Here is a 24,123-nt window from a genome sequence, read left to right as displayed (position 1 = left end):
CCTGGGTCTGTCTGCCTGAAGTGCACTGCAGTACCCAGTAAAACTGCTCCAGGGACCTGCATACTGCTGTCAGGGAGCTGGGTATGACATTTGAGGCTGGCATAGAGGCTGGCAAAAATATTTTTCAAAAGATTTTTTAAGGTGGGAGGGGATTAGTGACCACTGGGGGAGTAAGGGGAGGTCATCCTCGATTCCCTCCAGTGGTCATCTGGTTAGTTCAGGCACCTTTTTGAGGCTTGGTCGCAAGAAAAAATGGATCAAGTAAAGCCGGCTAAGTGCTCGTCAGAGACGCCCTTCTTTTTTCCATTATCAGCCGAGGAGACCCATGTGTTAAGCACGCCCCAGTCCCGCCTTCGCTATGCATCCGACACGCCCCCATGAATTTTGGTCATCCCCGTGATGGAAAGCAGTTGAGGATGCCCAAAATCGGCTTTCAATTATGCCCATTTGGGCGACCCTGGGAGAAGGACGCCCATCTCCCGATTTGTGTCGAAAGATGGGCGCCCTTCTCTTTCAAAAATAAGCTTGCTAGTGGAATAGAATCATTCACTACAGATCTCTACTTTCATCTGTCTGCAGTTTTCCCCCAGTTTTCTATGCTGATATTTGTTTTTCTTTATATTCCTTTTCAAACTGACCTTATAATGGCGCTTTTGCCCTCTGGTGTCCTACTTTCCTGAAGTTTGCCATAAAGAAGAATCTTTGGAAGACTATGATGGGGTAACTATGAGGGGCATAATCGAACGGCGCCAGCAAAATCGATAGCTGGCCATCTTCGGGGCCAGCTCCGCAAAGGGGTGGAGCAAACCGTATTTTCAAAATACGGTTGGAGCCAGCTAAATCGATCGCCAGGTTTAGAGGAGGATCGCCGGGTTTACATGAGATGGCCGGCTTCGTTTTCCAGCCATAATGGAAACCGGGCTCTGCCATCTCAAACCCGGTGAAATGCAAGCCATTTGGTCGTGGGAGGAGCCAGCATTTCTAGTGCACTGGTCCACCTGACATGCCAGGACACCAACCGGGCACCCTAGGGGGCACTTCTAAATATTTAAAACAAAAACAAAAATAGGTGCTGGGAGTATAGCTCCCTTACCTTGTGTGCTGAGCCCCCCAATTTCCCCCCCAAACCCACTCACCACAACTCTACACCATTACCATAGCCCTAAGGGGTGAAGGGGGGCACTTAGATGTGGGTACAGTGGGTTTTGGGGATTTTTGGAGGGCTCAATATTTATCACCACAACTGTAACAAGTGGGGGGGGGGGGGGGGGTGGGCCTGGGTCCACCTACCTGACGTGCACTGCACCCATTAAATACTGCTCCAGGGACCTGCATACTGCTGTCAAGGAGATGGGTATGACATTTCAGGCTGGCATACAGGTTGGCAAAAAAATGTTTTATTTTTTTATTTTTTGGGTGGGAGGGGGTTGGTGACCACGGGGGGGAGTAAGGGGAGGTGATCCCCACTTCTTTCCGGTGGTCATCTGGTCAATTGGGGCACTTTTTTGAGACTTGGTTCTAAAAATAAATGGACCAAGTCCAGCTGGCGAAATGCTCGTTTGAGCCGGTCATTTTTTTCCATTATAAGACGAAGCCGGCTATCTCGTACCCACGCCCTAGCCCCACCACCCGTCCCGCCTTCACTACCCTACCAACACGCCCCCTTAAAGGTTGGCCGGCGCCGGGATGAAAAAGCAGTTGGGGCCGGCCAAAATCGGCTTTCGATAATACTGATTTGGCCGGGATCAGGAGATCGCCAGCGTTCTCCCGATTTGTGTCGGAAGATCGCCGGCAATCACTTTTGAAAATGAGCTGGTATGGCACCCTTCATGCAACATTCCTGAAATATGCTGTTCAAGGTACCTAGGCTGGCTTAACCATAAAACAAAATAGGCAGGTGCCTAAGATGGCATTTTCTGAGGAATGGCAAAGAACAATTCTAGTTAAAACAAAATAGATCCTGACATTCAAATGAACTGAAAAAACCATCAGCAATCATGCATGTTTCTGTGAACGGCAATTGGAGAAATCATGATTACCAAATTTAATTATTAAAATCTCAGGGTATCTTAGAGGTCTGAAAGGTAATAGTGGGTGAGTGCTTGGCAAAGTGTTCACCTATGGGCACCCAATACCCTTTCACTGGCTCTGAAGTTGGCACTTGTCTGGTTCTTCTGCATTAATACCTTTAGACCACAGAATGCAAGCCCAAATACAGATGATAATGGAATGGTTAAGCAAGCAGATGGAATAGTGGATATGTGCCGTGTAACTATCCCTTCACATCACAAAGCAATTGCACAGAATAATGTCCAAATGATTGCAGGGACAAGCTAATGAGTTATCTACATTAACACTACACACAGAGTATATAGCATGATCCTGACTGGTAACATGTTGGATGCAAGGAAACAGAATATAGTGGTAAAAGAGAAAAACACAAGAATGATATTGATCATAGAGGTATCAGTGCCAAGTGATTATTCTGTGAATTATGTAGAGAGAAAAAAAACCCTCAAGTACTAAGAAGTGCAGCCTAAGATCAAGAAAATGTGCAGAAAGATACAGAAATATTTCCCATCATTTTGGGTGCCACAGGGTTCATTGAAAACAATTTCCAAGCTCTCTGGCACAATGCAAGTACTACGGTGAACATTAGCAATAAATATGAGAGACTGAGATCATACTCCACGTACCCTGACTTAGGAGTGAGGTCCATTACTGTCACAGTATGTGCAAAACTAACCACACCTGGACTATGTAAAGTATGTGTGTACTTGTGAACTCTGCCCACACTCTGCTCAAACTTCATCCTGTACTTGCCTTCCATCATGTCTTGGCACATACTTTTGTGTCAGTATTTTAAAAGAGTCATTTATATGTGTAAACCAGTGTTTTATACACAAAAAATGGTTTATGAAATTACGCTTTTCATGGTTTAAGCAGCATGTGTTTAACATATTGCAGAGAAATTGTTCCTCTTGGCTTCCTCGGTTGATAGCTTATTGCGAAGCAGCTCTCGTTTCTATTCTACTTTATTGTTTAGGTTTCCATCTGTTAGGAAAATTTGTTATAAAAGAAAATTATTTTTCTTTTCAGGCTAGTAAGTTGTGGAATTCTATACCTATACAAGTTTGCATGATCTTGAGTTATTTACAATTCTGCAAGAGATTGAAAACTTATCTCTTTGATAAATACTTGAATGATTAATTTTTGTAAGCTTTTCTAACTTTCCAGCTTATATTTTATACTTATGTAACCCGCTTAGACTCTTTATTGATTTTAGCGGGATATAAAAACTCTGAATAGAACAGAATAGAATAGAATAGAACTTAAAACAAAAAGTAAAATGCGACAAAATGTAATAGTTAACACTTAAACAATAAGAAACAAACAAAAAATGAAACCAAGTGACTAATAAAACTGAAGAGTTTTGCCTGCATATCCCTAATAAAAAACAAATCTATGCTCCAAAGCTGAAAACTGCATCCATCTGCTGTCAAATGATATAAAAGGGCTCCTTTTATAAAACCGAGGTAGGGGGGGAGGTCAAGATGGCGTCATGAGCGGTCACGCTGGAAGTGAGCTCTGACCCTTTCCTTCCAACTAAACAAATTTTTGGTGCTAATGCCGCATACTAAGCGTAAGGCAACGCTCCGAGGAATCCCCTTATCTTCGGGAACGTCCACCCCGGCAGGACAAGGACTCGAGCGCTTCTTCCCCGCTCTTTCTCGTGGAGGCGGTGTGGATTCCTTGACGGGGGGAACTGGTGAAGCGGTCCCCCCGCTGGAAGCTGAAATATCTCTTTCCCCGCCATGCTCGATGCCTCCTCTGTGCCCTGCAATGATCGCCAGCCACGTGGGGTCTACTCTGGAGTCCGGAAGGGGTGATTCGGAGAGGCCCATAGGGGAACTCGGCAGAGCTGAGACAACAGCGATTGCAGGACGAGATACAGAGGTAAATCTGGACAGGATTTGGCGGAAGCTTTTAGATATTGAGAAAGCCTTGGGACGTTCCTCAGAAGAGGTAAAATCTTTAAATTTACATGTGAAAGAAGTGAAGGACTCCCTGGATATGGCTAAACAAGATTTTTCCACAAGAATTGAGGCCTTACAGAAAGAGACTAAGCAGACTGTAGATTTCAAGGTGGCTGTGATTAAGGATAATTTGGACATCAGAAGGAAGATTGAACAAATGGAGAACTATAACAGGAGATAGAATTTACGTGTTTTGAACTTTCCTAGATTGCTGGGTGTATACCCAATTGATATGTTTGTAAGATTTTTGAAAGAAAATTTGAATTATCTACAGGAAGTAGTTCCTCCATTAAATAAGATTTACTATATACCTAGTACAATGAAAAAGGTTGAAGGAGAGATATCAAATGATTTACAAAATGTCACAGCTATTTTGGAGCAATCTATAGATGATGCAAGTGAAAGAGGGACGTTGTTGGTGTCTTTTGTTTTTCAGCAGGATTTGAATGCAATAATGAGATTATATTTTAAATCAACTAACCATATTTTTGCAGGTCAAAAGATTTGGCTTTACCCTGATGTGTCAAAATCAACTCAAGAAAAAAGAAAAATGTTTCTTTCTATGAGGTCAAAAGTTGTTGATAAAGGGGGAACCTTCCTCTTAGCTTACCCATGTAAATGTCTCATAAGGTTAAATCAGACAAAATATGTTTTTTATGTTCCTGATCAGCTTAAATCCTTTCTGGAAGTAGAACCAAGTCAGAGTTAAAAGAAATGCAGAGAATTACAACACCATAATTTTGGAGAAATTAATTGATAATTTGAATTTTGTTAAACTTCACTAATTCCTGCTCCCCTCTTTTCTTCGCCTTACTAGGCTTTGAGGTCTAAGGAAGCCAATTGTAGCGGATTGTAAGTTTGAAATGACTATACTTGTATGACTGTTATGGCTGTGTTTAACTTGACAGTTTGTTATATCTGTTAAAGTTTATGCAAATAATAATAAAAAAATTATTAATAAAAAAAATAAATAAAACCGAGGTAGAAAGTGACCTTAGCACATCCTTATGTGGGTCCTTTCCTCACGTTAATGTACCACTGCCGGAAAATAGCAATATTTGCCATTGTGCTGCCTGCCCTGCTTTCCCCTCCCCATGTGCATGCTCGTTTTTAGTGAGATTGAGTATGCACGATCTTCATGCATGCTCAATTTCACTAAAAATGAGTATGCACTCCAGGGCGGGAAAGCAGGGCAGGCAGCACAGTGATGAATATCAGGAAAGCTTGGGGACCCCCACCAACCTAGGTATGTGGGGTTATGGCGGCAGGGCTTTCATAGGGGGTGGCAAACAGGGCAATGTATTTTATTTATTTATTTAATACATTTATATCCCACATTTTCCCGCTAGTTGCAGGCTCAATGTGGCTTACACAAATCTGTAGGAAGGCTACAGAACAGAAAAGTACAATTAAACAGTGTAAGAATAAGTTAGTAAACATTATTTAAACAACAATATGTAGAAGATAATAAAGATAATTAGTGTCCATGAATCTTGTTGAACTGGGAGTTAATCAGAATTATGTTGAACCTGGAGAATAAGCCTTCTTGAACAGGACGGACTTCAATAATTTTCTGAAATGTAAGTAGTTCTGGGTAGATTTAACTGATTTGAGTAGAGCATTCCACATTTGTGTGCCTATGAATGTAAAGTTGGAGGTATAATTGGATTTGTACTTAAGGCCACCACAATCTGGGTAGTGTAAATTTAAGTAGGATCGTGAGAGACTGGATCTATTTCTGGGTGGTAAGTCAATCAATTCAAGCATGTAGTCTGGTACTTCTCCTGGACCGGATGGTATTCATCGTAGAGTACTCATAGAACTGAAAAATGAGCTTGCGGAGCTACTGCTAGTGATATGCAATTTATCCTTAAAATCGAGCGTGGTACCGGAAGATTGGAGGGTGGCCAATGTAACGCCCATTTTTTAAAAAAAGGTTCCAGGGGAGATCCGGGAAATTATAGACCGGTGAGTCTGATGTCAGTGCCGGAGAAAATGGTAGAGACTATTATTAAAAACAAAATTACAGAGCACATCCGAGGACATGGATTACTGAGACCGAGTCAGCACGGCTTTCGTAGGGGGAAATCTTGCCTAACCAATTTACTTCAATTCTTTGAAGGAGTAAACAAACATGTGGACAAAGGGGAGCCGGTTGATATTGTATATCTGGATTTTCAAAAGGCGCTTGACAAGGTACCTCATGAAAGGCTACAGAGGAAATTGGAGGGTCATGGGCTAGGAGGAAAAGTCCTATTGTGGATTAAAAACTGGTTGAAGGATAGAAAAACAGAGAGTGGGGTTAAATGGGCAATATTCACAATGGAGAAGGGTAGTTAGTGGGGTTCCTCAGGGGTCTGTGCTAGGACCACTGCTTTTTAATATATTTATAAACTAGTAAAAAAGGCCCGTTTCTGACACAAATGAAACGGGCGCTAGCAAGGTTTTCCTCGGAGTGTGTATGTTTGGGAGAGTGTATGTGAGAGTGAGTGTTTGAGAGTCAGAGTGAAAGTGTGAGTCCAATCCATGCTCCTCTGTCACCTGGCCCCTCCATTCATCCCTATCCAGCAATTCCGCTGTCTCCCTGAGGCCTGCCCTGCAATCCATATGCATCCATGGCCATCTGTCCCCTCCATTCATCCCTATCCAGCAATTCCCCTCTCCCTGAGTCCTGCCCTTCCAATCCATGCCCATCCATGCTCCTTTGTCACCTGGCCCCTCCATTTTTCCCTATCCAGCATTTCCCCTCTCTGCCTGAGGCCTGCCCTGCAATCCATATCCATCCATGGCCATCTGTCCCCTCCATTCATCCCTATCCAGCAATTCCCCTCTCCCTGAGTCCTGCCCTTCCAATCCATGCTCCTCTGTCACCTGGCCCCTCCATTCATCCCTATCCAGCAATTCCCCTCTCTGCCTGAGGCCTGCCCTGCAATCCATATGCATCCATGCCCATCTGTGCCCTCCATTCATCCCTATCCAGCAATTCCCCTCTCCCTGAGTCCTGCCCTTCCAATCCATGCCCATCCACGCTCATCTGTCACCTGGCCCCTCCATTTTTCCCTATCCAGCATTTCCCCTCTCTGCCTGAGGCCTGCCCTGCAATCCATATCCATCCATGCCCATCTGTCCCCTCCATTCATCCCTATCCAGCAATTCCCCTCTCCCTGAGTCCTGCCCTTCCAATCCATGCCCATCCATGCTCATCTGTCACCTGGCCCCTCCATTTTCCCTATCCAGCAATTGCCCTCTCTCCCTGAGCCCTGCCCTCCCAATCCATGCCCATCCATGCTCCTCTGTCCCCTGCCGCCTCCATTCATCCTTTTCCAGCAAGTCCCCTGTCTCCCTTCCATGACCCCCCCTTGCATCCATGCTCCTCTCTCTCCCATGTCCCAGCCTGGCCCGCCCTCTTCTCCCCCCCCCCCCCCTTCGCATCCATGCTGTCGTTTCTCCCCTGCCCTCCCGCTCCCATTGTTGTACTTTAGTGGCCACCCTCTTCTCTCCCCCAAACATGTTTTTTTTTTTTTCTTGTTTTTAAATTTACCTCCGTGGCGGTTCCGGCAGCGAAGCGTCAGGGAAGGAGGCGGCGCTCTCGACGTGTAGCCTTCCCTTCGCTGTGTTCCGCCTTCTTTTGACGTCATCCTTGACGTCAGAAGAAGGCGGAACACAGCGAAGGGAAGGCTAGACGTCGAGAGCGCCGCCTCCTTCCCTGACGCTTCGCTGCCGAGCGTTGCGATTGGTTGAGTGTCATTGCTCCGCCCTCGACGTCATCACGTTTGACGCGTGGGCGGGGCAGACACAATGCGATCTCACCCCCTTCACTTAGAATGTTGGCTAACTAACAGAGGCTTCATTAGAACGTTGGAGGTGCGTTTTATATAGAGAGATGATTTAGAGATGGGAGTAACTAGCGAGGTAATTAAATTTGCTGATGACACAAAGTTATTCAAAGTCGTTAACTCGCAAGAGGATTGTGAAAAATTACAGAAGGACCTTACGAGACTGGGAGACTGGGCGGCTAGATGGCAGATGACGTTTAATGTGAGCAGGTGCAAGGTGAGGCATGTGGGAAAAAAGAACCCAAATTATAGCTACGCGATGCAAGGTTCCACGTTAGGAGTTACGGACCAAGAAAGGGATCTGGGTGTCATCGATAATATACTGAAACCTTCTGCTCAGTGTGTTGCTGCGGCTCGGAAAGCGAATAGAATGTTGGGTATTATTAGGAAAGGTATGGAAAACAGGTGTGAGGATGTTATAATGCTGTTGTATCGCTCCATGGTGCGACCGCACCTTGAGTATTGTGTTCAATTCTGGTCGCCGCATCTCAAGAAAGATATAGTGTAATTGGAAAAGGTGCAGTGAAGGGCGACTAAAATGATAGCGGGGATGGGACGACTTTGCTATGAAGAAAGACTAAGGAGGCTAGGGCTTTTCAGCTTGGAGAAGAGACGGCTGAGGGGAGACATGATAGAGGTATATAAAATAATGAGTGGAGTGGAACAGGTGGATGTGAAGCATCTGTTCACGCTTTCCAAAAATACTAGGACTAGGGGGCATGCGATGAAACTACAGTGTAGTAAATTTAAAACAAATCTGAGAAATGTTTCTTCACCCAACGCGTAATTAAACTCTGGAATTCGTTGCCGGAGAATGTGGTGAAGGCGGTTAGCTTGGCAGAGTTTAAAAAGGGGTTAGACGGTTTCCTAAAGGACAAGTCCATAAACCGCTACTAAATGGACTTGGGAAAAATCCACAATTCCTGGAATAACATGTATAGAATGTTTGTACATTTGGGAAGCTTGCCAGGTGCCCTTGGCCTGGATTGGCCGCTGTCGTGGACAGGATGCTGGGCTCGATGGACCCTTGGAGGGGAATAATCGAACGTCGCCAGCGAAATAGGTCGCCGGCGATCTACTTTTGGCGGTGGCGCAACAGCTGGCCAGAGCCATATTTTCAAAAAAGATGGCCAGCCATCTTTTTTTTCCATAATATGGTATGGCCCGGTGAAATCCCCCCCAAAACCCACTGCCCACAAGTGTGCACCATTACCCTAGCCCTAAGGGCTGAAGGGGGGCACCTACATGTGGGTACAGTGGGTTTTGGGGGGTTTGGGAGGGCTCAACATTACCCACCACAAGTGGAACAGGTAGGGGGGGGGGATGGGCCTGGCTCTGCCTTTCTGCAGTCCACTGCAACCAACAACAACTGTTCCAGGGACCTGCATACTGCTGTCAGGGTGCTGGGTATGACATTTGAGGCTGGCATACAGGCTGGCAAAAAAGGTTTGTATTTTAATAATTTTAGTGTGGGAGGGGGTTGGCGACCACTGGGGGAGTAAGGGGAGGTCATCCCCCATTCCCTCCAGTGGTCATCTGGTCAGTTGGGGCACCTTTTTGAGGCTTGGTCATGAAAATAAAAGAACCAAGTAAACCCGGCGAAATACTGCTTATCGCCGGGTTTTATTTTTCCATTATCCGCGAAAGCCGGCCATCTGGTAGCCACGCCCATGCCTGCCCATGTCCCGCCTTCGCTTCGCCGCCAACACGCCCCTTTGAACTTTTGCTGGCGAGGCGAAGGGAAAGCGGTGAAGCTATCACAAATGTAGCTTTCGATTATACGCTTTTCGCCGCTTTTGCGAAATCGCCGGCCATATCCCGATTTGTGTCGGGAAATAGCCGGCGATTACTTTCGATTATAAGCTGGTTGGTCTTTTCCCACTGTGGCATTACCTATGTACTTATGTACTTCCCCATAAATGATCCTGTGGATTAAGGTGCAGACCTTAAAAGCAACTCGTTCTCTAATAGGAAGCCAATGCAGTTTTTCGTGAAGGGGCTTGGCAGATTCGAATTTAGATTTTCCAAAGATCAGTCTTGTCACAGTGTTCTGAGCAGTTTGAAGTTTCTTGAGTAGATGTTCTTTGCATCCTGCATAGATACCGTTACAGTAGTTCATCTGGCTTAATACCATAGATTGTATCAAATTGCGGAAAACATCATGGGGAAAATAAAAATAAGATTTTATTTGTTTGAGTCTCCACATTGAATAAAACATTTTTTTGTGGTGTAATTTATTTGGGTTTCCAGTTTTAGGTGCCAATCAATTGTGACCCCTAGAAGTTTTAAACTGTCCAAAATAGGTAAAGAAAGGTTAGGAGTATTTAAAGTAGTAGGATTATATTTGCTATGCTGAGAAGATAAGACCTGGGCACAATTGACCTGGGCACTCATACTACAAGGGGTTCTCAAACTTGCCTCATGCTGAAGTACCCTCCCCAGTTTCTGCCCTGGGCCCCTGAATGTCTAACACCAGCACCAATATGGCGGGGGTCGAGAGCGGTGTGGAGGCGGGGCAAAATATGCCTCCCCATTAGACTTATGCCCCCTCCAAAATCGAAGGGGAGCTAGTTGATATTGTGTATCTGGATTTTCTAAAGGCGTTTGATATGGTACCTCATGAAAGGCTACAGAGGAAATTGGAGGGTCATGGGATAGGAGGAAATGTCATATTGTGGATTAAAAACTGGTTGAAGGGTAGGAAACAGAGAGTGGAGTTAAATGGGCAGTATTCACAATGGAGAAGGGAAGTTAGTGGGGTTCCTCAGGGGTCAGTGCTAGGACCGCTGCTTTTTAATATATTCATAAATGATTTAGAGATGGGAGTAACCAGCGATGTATTTAAAATTGCTAACGACACAAAATTATTCAAAGTCGTTAACTCGCAAGAGGATTGTGAAAAATTACAGAAGGACCTTACAAGAGTGGGAGACTGGGCGGCTAAATGGCAGATGATGTTTAATGTGAGCAAGGTGATGCATTTGGGAAAAAAGAACCCGAATTATAGCTATGTCATGCAAGGTTCCACGTTAGGAGTTACGGACCAAGAAAGGGATCTGGGTGTCATCGTTGATAATACACTGAAACCTTCCGCTCAGTGTGCTGCTGCAGCTAGCAAAGCGAATAGAATGTTGGGTACTATTAGGAAAGATATGGAGAACAGATGTGAGGATGTTATAATGCTGTTGTATCGTTCCATGGTGCGACCGCACCTTGAGTATTGTGTTCAATTCTGGTCGCCGCATCTCAAGAAAGATATAGTAGAACTGGAAAAGGTTCAGCGAAGGGTGACTAAAATGATAGCGGGGATGGGACGACTTCCCTATGAAGAAAGACTAAGGAGGCTAGGGCTTTTCAGCTTGGAGAAGAGACAGCTGAGGGGAGACATGATAGAGGTATATAAAATAATGAGTGGAGTGGAACAGGTGGATGTGAAGCGTCTGCTCACACTTTCCAAAAATACTAGGACTAGGGGGCATGCGATGAAACTACAGTGTCATAAATTTAAAAATAATAGTAACATACATAGTAGATGACGGCAGAAAAAGACCTGAACGGTCCATCCAGTCTGGCCAAGAAGATAAATTCATATGTGCTACTTTTTTATTTGTACTGTCCTCTTTAGTGCACAGACTGTATAAGTCTGGCCAGCCCTATCCCTGCCTCCCAACCACCAACCCCGCCTCCCAACCACCAGCTCTGGCACAGACCCTATAAGTCTGCCCAGCACTATCCCTGCCTCCCACCACCGGCTCTGGCACAGACCGTATAAGTCTGCAAAGCACTATCCCCGCTGCCCAACCACCAGCCCCGGCACAGACCGTATAAGTCTGCCCAGCACTAGTCCCGCCTCCCACCACCAGCCCCAGCACAGACCGTATATGTCTGCCCAACACTAGCCCCGCCTCCCAACCACCAGCTCTGCCACCCAATCTAGGCTAAGCTCCTGAGGATCCCTTCCTTCTGCACAGGATTCCTTTATGTTTATCCCACGCATGTTTGAATTCCGTTTTCATCTCCACCACCTCCCGCGGGAGGGCATTCCAAGCATCCACCACCCTCTCTGTGAAAAAATACTTCCTGACATTCTTCTTGAGTCTGTCCCCCTTCAATCTCATATCATGCCCTCTAATTCTACCGCCTTCCCATCTCCGGAAAAGGTTCGTTTGTGGATTAATACCTTTCAGATATTTGAACGTCTGTATCATATCACCCCTGTTTCTCCTTTCCTCCAGGGAATACATGTTCAGGTCCGCAAGTCTGTCCTCATACATCTTGTAACGCAAATCCCATACCATTCTCATAGCTTTTCTTTGCACCGTTTCAATTCTTTTTACATCCTTAGCAAGATATGGCCTCCAGAACTGAACACAATACTCCAGGTGGGGCCTCACCAACGACTTATACAGGGGCATTAAAACCTCTTTTCTTCTGCTGGTCACTCCCCTCTCTATACAGCCTAGCAACCTTCTACTTACGGCCACCACCTTGTCACACTGTTTCGTCGCCTTCAGATCCTCAGATACTATCACCCCAAGATCCCTCTCCCCGTTGGTACCTTTCAGACTCTCACCGCCTAACACATACGTCTCCCGTGGATTTCTACTCTCTAAGTGCATCACTTTGCATTTCTTCGCATTGAATTTTAATTCCCAAACATTAGACCTTCTTCTAGCTTCCACAGATCCTTTTTCATGTTTTCCACTCACTCCTGAGTGTCCACTCTGTTACAAATCTTAGTATCATCTGCAAAAAGGCAAACTTTACCTTCTAATCCTTCAGCAATGTCACTCACAAATATATTGAACAGAATTGGCCCCAGCACCGATCCCTGAGGCACTCCACTACTCACCTTTCCCGCCTCCGAGCGAATTCCATTTACCACCACCCTCTGGCATCTGTCTGTCAACTAGTTCCTAATCCAGTTCACCACTTCGGGTCCTATCTTCAGCCTGTCCAGTTTGTTCAAGAGCCTCCTGTGGGGAACCGTGTCAAAAATCATTCACGCAGATGCCCCACTCTACATGTTAAACCTAGTGGACTTGCCACCCAGAAACACCAAAAGATCGGCCCGCAAATTCCTCAACCTGAACTACCCCAGCTGTAAAGGAATTAAATACAAACATCATATGCCACTACCTTTGCGTACAAAAGCACACAGATATGGAACACACTACCCATGGCCTTGAAAACCATGGACAATCTAACCAGCTTTCGGAAATCTTTGAAGACATATCTCTTCAACAAAGCCTACAAAAGAGATCCCAATGAAATAAATCACTCCTAAACTACTCGGGTGCATCAAAAAAAACACCTCTCACACGACCTTACCTAACATCTTCCATTTAAATCCTCACCTACCTTCAGCTAATTATCGATTGTATCGAATATTATGTAATGATTATATCATAACACTACTCTGTAAGCCACATTGAGCCTGCAAATAGGTGGGAAAATGTGGGGTACAAATGCAATAAATAATAATAATAATAAAAGCTTTGCTGAAATTGTGCTATTGCAGGAAAAATAATGCCATCTCAAAGCCAGAATTATTTTTCCTGCCTAGGGGTGTCGACCTAATAACCTACAGCCTTATGCTCTGTAGTGCCAATATAAAGGAGATAGAGAGGGGCATAATCGAACATGAGCGCCCATCTCCATGGGCGTCTATGTCCGAAAACGGGTATGTGAAGAGGCTGGACAGACCGTATTTTCGAAAAAGATGGGTGTCCATCTTTCGTTTCGAAAATACGGTTTGGACAGACCAAATGCCATGGATTTGGTCCTTTCTGAGATGGGCGTTTGTTTTGTTTTTTTTAGCGATAATGGAAACTAAAAACGTCCAACTCAGAAACATCCTAATCCAAGCCATTTGGTCGTGGGAGGGACAAATGTACAACACTACCGTAGCTCTTAGGGGTGAAGGAGGCAACTACATGTAGGTACAGTGGGTTTTAGAGGCCTCCCATTCACTACCACAAGTGTTATGGGTGGGGGGGATGGGCCTGGGTCTGCCTGCCTGAAGTGCATTGCAGTACCCACTAAAAGTGCTCCAGGGACAGGACTTGTTGCTGCTGTATAACCTTGGCACAGCAGTTGACACCTGAAGACTAATCTCGCTGAAAATGTCCTTTATTGGATTAAGCACCTTTACTCACAGTTAACTGCAGATCAGAGGTTGTGCCCCACTGGCAATGAGTCTCCCTGGTACTGAGATTAGCAGTAGGTCCGAGCTGGCAGAATGGTGTACAATGCTCTCTTTCAGCAACATTCAAGGTAAGAACTAAGTGCTGTAACGTGGCTAACACATGAAAGGAAGCTAAAACTGTCTTACACAAATGGCCACTATCTCATGGACTACCGGAAACAAAACAGGACACACTCTGACCCAGTAAGCAGAGGGGAAAGCACCATGGGAGTAGAGCCTACCAACTACCAACATCGTGAGCATTTAACACAAGCTAGTGGAATCACGGAGCCCAATACCCTACACCCACCACAATGCATTGCTGATGTGACTCTGCAGTGCCCATAACAGAAAAGGTGTCACACTCACCCGAGACCCACATCAGAACCAGGGAAAGGCTGTCAGAGGATAGAACACATTCTGCTGTCATGGAGGTAGGTACGGCATTTGAGGCTGGCATGCAGGCTGGGAAAAACATTTTTAAAGTGGAGTTTTTTGGTATGAGGGGGTTAGTGACCACTGGGGGAGTCAGGGGAGGTGATCCCCGATTCCCTCCGGTGGTCATCTGGTCAGTTGGGGCACTTTTTTGGGATTTGGACCTGAAAAAAGGGTCCAAATAAAGCGGACCAAATTCTCGTCAAAAACACCCTTCTTGTTTCGATTATCAGCTAAAGACGCCCATCTCTCCTCAGCCAATAACCACGCCCCAGTCCCGCCTTCGCCACGCCTCCGACGTGCCCCCATGATCTTTGTTCGTCTCCGTGACAGACTGCAGTTGAGGACGCCAAAAGTCGGGTTTCGATTATACCAATTTGGGCGCCCACGGGAAACGGACGCCCATCTCCCGATTTGGGTCGAAATATGGGTGTCTTTCTCTTTCGAAAATAAGCTGGACAGCCTCTTAAAGATGAAGAGCACTTACCTCTCCCCTTTTGTCCAAAAGACACCCCCTCACAGAGACCCCCCCCCCCCATAAATTCTCTGCTCCTAAAAATCACCCCACAAAACAAACCCCCTGAAGACCCTTATGCTCCTGTAGGCCCCTGGGTCTAACTCTTACAGTCCCTGGTGGTCTAAGGGTCCTGCCTGTACTGGTTTCAAAATGTAATCAGTGACCCCCAAGATACATGGTATTTACCACTGTAGTCAAGCCACCAAATAAAGAGTGGCCAGTGGGTACAGGAGTGACTGAGGACCACTTCTTCCCTAGAATTAGTATTCTAAGAGATAGGCCTGGATGGGGATCTTTGGAGGAGGGCTCCATTGGGGGTCTCTTTAGGGGTTTCTTCTATGGGTTCTGTTTTGAGGGGAAAGGGTGGGGGAAGCATTCTATCTTTCAGCTGTTTAAGCTCCTTTAGGAAGGCTCACTAGGAGCATCAGGCTGTGGATTAGCAGCCTGATGCTCCTGGGAAGGATAAATAATACAGTTTGAAAGGTTGATCACAACTTGTGTTATTCATGTACCATGAGAGTCACTAAGCTATGGTACTGACACATCACAGGTTAGTGACTCTCACACTAAAGTAAGGCGGGATAAAATTACATTTGGCTTCTCCATTATGCCTGATTAACCATGATCATATCACTCTATTAGTTATACAATACCATCAGCTTCTAGTAAGTTATAGAATAAAGTTGAAAATCTTGTTGATTGCTTTCAAGACTATGTTGCACTCCTAGATGTTCTCATTCCTCTTATTTTCTTACAACAGCTGCACTGCATCAGCCACAAACTGCTCACTATCCTACTGGCCTCTCAAGCATGTCTAGCTTCCACTCGTCATTCTGTTTTTTATATCTTGATCTCACTATTAAGGAATTCTTTCCTCAAGGATCTCCACTTGGAGACTTCTAGACTTCTTTACCAAGATTCAATGGCTCTCTTAGGGGTCCTTTTACTGTTGGCCTGTGCTGTTGTAGGAGCATGTATTAGACGTGCGCAGGTCCATTTTTCAGCATGCCTGCAAAAAAGGCCTTTTTTGGGGGCCGAAAATGAACGTGCAGCAAAATAAAAATTGGTGAATGTCCATTTTGGGCCTGAGACCTTACCACCACTTAGCAGTAAGGTCTCATGCGTCAGCATGCGTACACTTCTGATTACCGCCCAGTTAGTGCCACGAAGTAGAAAATATTTTCTGATAGTGTATCGGATGCGCAAAAAAAATGGAATTACCATGGTAATTGGGCAGCAATTCCAAATTGATGTACGTTGGACTTGCATAGGTGCCTACATGCCTTACTAAAAGGTCCCCTTAAAGCCTATCCTTCTAAGGAGGGTTAGGTGATCTCTTGGAGGTCAGAGAAGCATAGGCCTACAGTTTAATACTTCTTTTTTATTTTCTGCTAACCTTTTTTGTTTAAATGATGGGTAAGCTCCTATGTTTTATGAATGGTGGTTTTTCAAATCTGGAGACAAACATAAACACCTTAGTAACTATCTCCCTAAGATATCAATTTTCCCTTCCTTCCCAAAAAATCTCTCCTAGGCCCTCTTCCAACTCATCTCATCTCCATGGTCCCTCTTATTTAACTGATGCCACTTCACAGGGTAGGAATAACACCTATAGCAGCAAGTTCTGTGGGTGCTGTGGATGCTTGAGCACCCCATTAATGAACAAATTCCTTGACTGTGTCCAGGGAGAGGTAATTTCCATTGGGTTTGGCACCCCTGATAATTTTGAAAAGTTGGCTCCTATGCTCCCAGGCACTCCTGCCCATTAATGTGGCCACTGCAAATGCCTCTTTTTCTTCTGTACTTGTTCATTTCTTTTTATTTTGTTGACCCTTTTTCATTTTTTTAGTGTCTTCTCTCTGATTCTCTTCATGCTTATCACTACAATTCGATCTATTGATATTTTTTTCTCTCTTTCTATCCTTGTATTTATCTTCTCTTCTCTTTATGAATATGCTTGCATGAGTTTTCGTGCATATTTTACTCCCTAAAAATTACATTTTTGAAAAAGAGACATACTATTTCTAAAATGCACAAGTAAGCTGAATTGCATTTTTTTTGTTACATTTGTACCCCGTGCTTTCCCACTCATGGCAGGCTCAATGCAGCTTACATATTGTATACAGGTACTTATTTGTACCTGGGGCAATGGAGGGTTAAGTGACTGGCCCAGAGTCACAAGGAGCTGCCTGTGCCTGTAGTGGGAATTGAACTCAGTTCCCCAGGACCAAAGTCCACCACCCTAACCACTAGGCCACTCCTTTACTTTTGCCCAAACCTTAAACTTGACCCTCAGTAGAATAAACAGTATGACAAATAAGAGGAATATCATGTTAATCTATATTTATTAGGATATAGAGGAATAATTCTAATGTCTGATATAAAGTCCATAAATAATAGGTATGCCCTATTCTATGTGCAAATGAGAAGCTATCAGTAAGCATAATTAGCATAAATTATTACTTTTTACAGTAAATCTATTTCACATGATTGACTTTGTACTCAGTTACATCTTAAGTTCACCGGAGGCATTCATTTAAAAAGCAAATTTAAAAAGCCAAAAAAATAGGCTTGTTTTATGATTCATTTTCAGACACACAACCCCCCCCCCAAAAAAAAAAAAAAAAAAACATAATGCAATTCAGTTTTATTTTTCATTTGGTTTTGTTTCAATTTTAACATGTGGTCTTTGCAAAGAGCATACTGGAAGCAACTTTAGAAGGCTTATGCACTGTTTGCATGTATAAATATATATATTCATGATGTTAGAAAAGGAGATACTTATACAAACATGTTGCAGCATGCAGAGATTTCAAGGAGTGCATTAAAATTTCCTCATCAATGTTTACATCTGCACTTAAGGGCCCTTATAGAAAGCGGTGGTAAGCCCAATGCAGACTTAGCACATGCTATCCCAGAATGACAGCCCAACAAAGCCGCCAGTGGTATTTCCAGCTCAAGCATGTGCCATTTCCAGCCCACCAGAAATATTTTTTTTATATTGCAGTGCCAACCCAGCGGTAATCGGGCATCGCCATGTGCTGCCCAGTTAACACTGGATTACCGCAGGAGCCCTTACTGCCACCTCAATGGGTGGGGGTAAGTGCTCTCTTTCACATAGGCACGTGGTAAAAGGACCCCTGAGTTAGGTATAACTCCCAGCTAACTTCTTTTTTTGACTTGGATTTTAGAAAAGAACTGAGGTGCCATTTTACTAAGCTGCGATAGGTACTAACATGCACCTAATGCAGCATAAAATTACTTTGCCAGTGGTGTTCCTTGGTCGGCTGCTACCCAGGGTGGATCACCGCTACACATCGTTCCCCCCCCCCCCCCGGGTACAGCATCATCCCCCCTGGGTGCAGTATCCACCCCCCATGCATCATCTCTAAGCACCCTCCCCCTTCCCCTGGGGTGCATTGCTCTTACCTCCTGGGGTTCTGGGAGCAGCTGCACGGCTGCTCCGCTGGTTCCCTGCTCCCTCTGCCCCAGAACAGTAAGTGACATGAGAGGGAGCAAGGAACCGGCAGAGCAGGCAGCCACGTGGCTGCTCCCTGCACTCCTCCTGCAGCGTGCACCCAGGGCGGACTGCCCCCACTGTCCCGCCCTCGGTATTCCATTGTACTTTGCTAAGAATGCCCATAATACCTGAAGCTGTCATAGAGACTGGTATTCGCTTTCAGGTTCATTTTCAGGGGAGAGGGAGAGGGACAGCAACCATTGGGAGATTAAGGAAGTGTCCTGCCTTAATCTCTCCAGTGGTCAGCTGCTCAATCAGAGCACCTTTTTGTACCCTCGATGTGACTGAAACAGGAACCAAAACACTGCTGCTTCTAAGGAGGAGTTGAAGAAACAGGAAAACACAAATGGACACTGGTCCTTAAGGAAAAAGCAGCAGCAGACTTCAGGAGAACAGCTCTGGAAGTGTAGAGGAGAAAAAGGAGTCTCATTACTATTTAAGGGGCTTCAACATTAGCTTCAGAACTTTTAGTACAAGAACAGTGTTGGGCAGACTTCTGCGGTCTGTGCCCTGAGAATGGCAAGGACAAATAAAACTCGGGTATTCATATAAAGTATCACATACCATGTAAAATGAGCTTATCTTGTTGGGCAGACAGGATGGACCATTCAGGTCTTTATCTACCTTCATTTACTATGTGACTATCAGGGGCATTTTCGAAAGAGAAGCTGCTCATCTTTCGACATAAATTGCATGATGGGCGTCCTTCTCACAGGATCGCCTAAATCGGCATAATCAAAAGCCAATTTTGGGCATCCTCAACTGCTTTCCGTCGTGGGGACGGCCAAAGTTCACTGGGCGTGTCGGAAGCATAGTGAAGGCAGGACTTGGGCGTGCCTAACACATGGGCGTCCTTGACCCATAATGGAAAAAGAAGGGCGTCCCTGATGAGCATTTGGTCGACTTTACTTGGTCCATTTTTTTTCATGCCCCAGCCTCAAAAAGGTGCCCAAACTGACCAGATGACCACTGGAGGGAATCAGGGATGACCTCCCCTTACTCCCCCAGTGGTCACCAACCCCCTCCCACCCTGTTTTTTTTTGCCAGCCTCTATGCCAGCCTCAAATGTCATACCCAGCTCCATGACAGCAGTATGCAGGTCCCTGGAGCAGTTTTAGTGGGTGCAGTGCACTTTAGGCAGGCGGACCCAGGCCCATCCCCCCCTACTTGTTACACTTATAGTGGTAAATGTGAGCCCTACAAAACCCACCTGAAACCCACTGTACCTATATGTAGGTGCCCCCCTTCACCCCTTAGGGCTATGGTAGTAGTGTACAGTTGTGGGGAGTGGGTTTTGTGGGGGGGGGTTGGGGGGCTCAGCACACAAGGTAAGGGAGCTATGCACCTGGGAACAATTTGTGAAATCCACTGCAGTGCCCCCTAGGGTGCCCGATTGGTATCCTGGCATGTGAGGGGGACCAGTGTACTACAAATGCTAGCTCCTCCCACAACCAAATGCCTTGGATTTGGTCGTTTTTGAGATGGGTGTCCTCGGTTTCCGTTATGGCCGAAAACCGAGAACGACCATCTCTAAGGTTGACCATCTCAACATTTAGGTTGACAATCTCTAAGGTCAACCTAAATGTTGAGATTTGGGCAACTCCGACCTTATTATCGAAATGAAAGATGGGCGCCCATCTTGTTTCGATAATACGGGTTTCCCCGTCCCTTCACCGGGATGTCCTGAGAGATGGGCGCCCTTACAGATGGTCGTCCCCGTTCGATTATGCCCCTCCACATTACTTGGAGATTCCTGATAAAAATAGATGACTGTAATTGTTGCTGTTGTTTTGGTTCTCTGCTTAATCTGTTGTTTTTTGTGATGATATTCCATTTTACTTAAAGACTAATTTTGAGAAATTTGTTTTGGTTCATAGCCCCATTTTTGGCCTGGACTGTGCTACTGAGTGCCAGTGAAGAGTGGAAAACATGTAGTGGTTTGCCAATGTCCCTCTAGTGATGCTGGTCCCACCTGGACTTGCCATTAAAAAAATGTGTATTCAGAGACACATAACCCTGCGAAGGCTACATCAGGGCTGGTAGGACTTACACATGTAAACAACAAAAAGTCTAAAAAGAATAGGAGGGGGGGAAGCCAAACAAACCAACACAAATAGAAAATTTTTGCCCTGTCCACATCCCTATCAGACAAGGGTGTTCTTATGCTACCTGCAGCATGTGTATTCCAACAGGCTTTCACTTGTTATTTGTGTCCATAATTTCTAAAATAGATGGTAAAAATATTTTGTTTGAGGTAAACTATCAGTGGCTTCAAATGGCTAAACATGAGTGGAGGAGTCATCTAGTGGTTCGAGTGGTGGACTGAGAACAGAAACCAGGTTCAAATTATAATGCCGCTCCTTGTGATTTTGGGCAAGTCACCTGTGGGCCAATTGTACAACTGTGTACCTCTGTTTAGGTGTGGTGACAGCCTATTCTATAATGACTTCTGAATATCCAGATTCCATTATAGGATACTAAATTAACCCTGTATCAGTGCATCATACATTTACCCACTTGCAATTATAATGGCCATAGGCCTGGCATAACTGAGGTGTGTAAATGTGGCATGGAAGCATGTAACACAGTACTCTGTAAATTACACATATAACTGGGAGTCCAGCCCATGCCTCACCCATGCTCTATGAATGCTCCACCAATGTATACGCCCCCTCTATTTAAATGCTGTGTTACTTATATGCATAAAGTCACGCATTTGGGCTGCAAAACCCGAAGGGATGATACAGTTCAGGGGATGAAGAACTTTTGTGCATGAAAGAGAAGCAGGACTTGGGTGTGATGATCTTTAGGTAGCCAAACAAGTAGAAAAGTTGACGGTGAATGCTAGAAGGATACTTGGGTGCATGGTGAGAGGAATGGTCAGGAGGTGATAATACCTCTGCATAACTCTTTGGTGAGACCTCATTTAGAGTACTGTGTACAATTCTGGAGACCATACCTTCAAAAAGACATAAACAGGATGGAGTCTGTTCAGAGGGTGGCTACTAAAATGGTCAGTAGTCTTCACTATAAAGCATATGAGGATAGACTTAAAGATCTTAATATATATAATTTGGAAGAAAGGCAGGAGAGGAGAGATATAATAGAAACCTTTAAATACCTATGCAGCATAAATGCACAGGAAGCTAGTCTTTTTCAATTGAAAGGAAGCTCTAGAGCAGGGAGGCATAGGATGAAGGTGAAAGGGGATACACTCAGGAGAAACCTGAGGAAATACTTCTTTAGTGAAAGGATGGTGAATTTGTGGAGCTACCTCCCCGTGGAAGTGGTGGAGATGAAAACAACAGTATCTGAATACAAGACAGCTTGGGACAAGTACATAGGATCTCAAAGGGAGTGATAGGGAGAGTAGATGGCATGGATGGGCAGACTGGATAGGCCACATGGTCTTTATCTGTTTACATTTTTCTCTGTTTCTATGTTACAGAATATCACTTAGGAATACTGCTGCCACTTTCACAGGTAAGTATGCATTTATGCGCATAAGTGCTAGTATTTTAAACAATTACTAGTGCAATGGGTGAAGAAATGGGTGAAGAAATGTGATGACCTAGATGTTAGAATTGCCCTTTAACCTTCCATTCCCTGAAGTACAAACCTCTAGACTGGGGACAGAGAAATACCTACTGAATCCAATTGTAATTTGCCTTGAGCTCCTCCTGAAAAGGCATGAATCAAATCCAAATATAAGGTCAAATATATTAAGAACTTTTTTGTGTTTTGTGTTTACAGGGAAAATGTCCATTGTATATGGCCTTAGGTTTTGATTTAAAGTAGTGCAATGTGCCTTGAAATGATTAAACAGTACTGAACTATATTTAGTAAAGAAAAATATTTACTTTGTTGTGTTTTCATTTTCCTCTAGCAGTGAAGAGAATTTTTCTCTTGTTCAACTCCATCCCCTCCCCTGAAATCCACAGAAGATTAAAAATGTAAATAATCTCCATGTATTTCTGGCCAAGTATCATACAGTATGCCGAGCTGTCCCTATAAAACATGTTCAGTTGTTTAGCCTTTGTCTTTGTACTGTATACAAGGAAACAACTTTCAATCCAGCAACCTGTGTTAAATGGCTGGTTGTTTTGGTCTTTCAGATGGCTTTGAATGTATGAGGAGCACTCAACTCTTCTGAAGTTTATGCAAATGCTTACATTTAAAAGATTTGCATTCATCCTTTGCAGGCCTTGAAAATATAAATATGAAATATCCAAAACCTTGTCACTTCTGTAATAATTAAGCTGATGGCCTATTATGTTCGATTGCAAATCAATATAGTATCTTTTGGCGCCACTTGAGTTCTTCAGGGCTGGCACCAGGCCAGCACTAGTTATACAATTGAAGAGCTACAGCTGCATGTAAAACTTCTCTACCATTTCATTTCAAAAAGAATAGTCGGGTAACAATGGTGGCTAGCCTCTTCACAGTAATTGTGCGCCAGTACATATTTAGATAGACTGTTTTTGTTCAGCAGGTGCTGTTATTTTACTTGAATATGAATTTTGAAATATGGAAGAAAGAAAGAAACTAATCTTAACAGCATCTAACCTACAGCTGTTCAGAACAGGACAGCAAATGTTGCTTGCTTGTGCGTGATAATTGCTTATTCTTTCTAGCAGATAAGCAGACCAGTGTTTTGCTGCTGAAATTATCCTGCATTTTCAAACATTTTACGTTTTGAAATGGTCCACAATGGATGGGAAGAACAATTCCAGATCATAGAAACAAAGCATCTTACTGTACATTAGCAGTTCACAAATTGTCTTGGAATGCGTTGCAGAATAATTATGCTGCACACAGTGTGAGGTAATATCAGCTCTATTCTTTAGAACTATACAGTACTTTGAATACTATTTACCCAATATTGTGCAAGTTTAGTTCAGTTTGGCTGCATATTCTATAAACTGGGTGTTTTCTCCTCATGGTTCTGTAGGGATTTGCTCTTCAGAGCTTTTCAACACATCAGAAATGATTTTTTTCTCTGTCCATTTGGAGGCAAAATGACTTTCCTCAGAGTGGACAAGAGGATCAAATTTAGGGTGAACTTATTGAAAATTTCCTCATCTTGATGTCATTGAGAGAATTTTCAAGAGTCAAGATGAAAAGAACTAGAAAATTCATGCCCATGCCTGCTTCCACTTCCTTCCTTTCCCATTTTTAAAAAATGAAATGCAGAAAATTTTCACTGTAGACTTCTGTCATATCTCTCATTTAGGTTTGAAAATGTGACCAGAAGATACAGGATATATACATCACCACAGTACAGCTGAGTACATGGAAGACATTTTTGTAACTTCCCCCCGTGATAAAATTATGTTTTAATTTATAAATTCATATCTTGATTCCACTATTATTTCTTTTATTTTAACTTGAAAGCTCTATCTGATGTTCAAAAGACAAACCAGACTAAGGGGACTAGTTATGAAGGTGGACTGCTGTTGCAATGTGTTATTTTAGCACAAGTCCCATTTCTTACAATGAGACCTAGTTACTAATAATTGGGATTAGCAATAAAAATAGCATGTTTTAACAGTAACCCATATTGGTATCTTCTCCCCCCAACCCACAAGGAC

Source organism: Microcaecilia unicolor, chromosome 4 (assembly GCF_901765095.1).
Source record: "Microcaecilia unicolor chromosome 4, aMicUni1.1, whole genome shotgun sequence".
In the NCBI taxonomy this organism is placed as follows: Eukaryota; Metazoa; Chordata; class Amphibia; order Gymnophiona; family Siphonopidae; genus Microcaecilia; species Microcaecilia unicolor.
Note: the sequence above shows the minus strand (reverse complement) of the source record.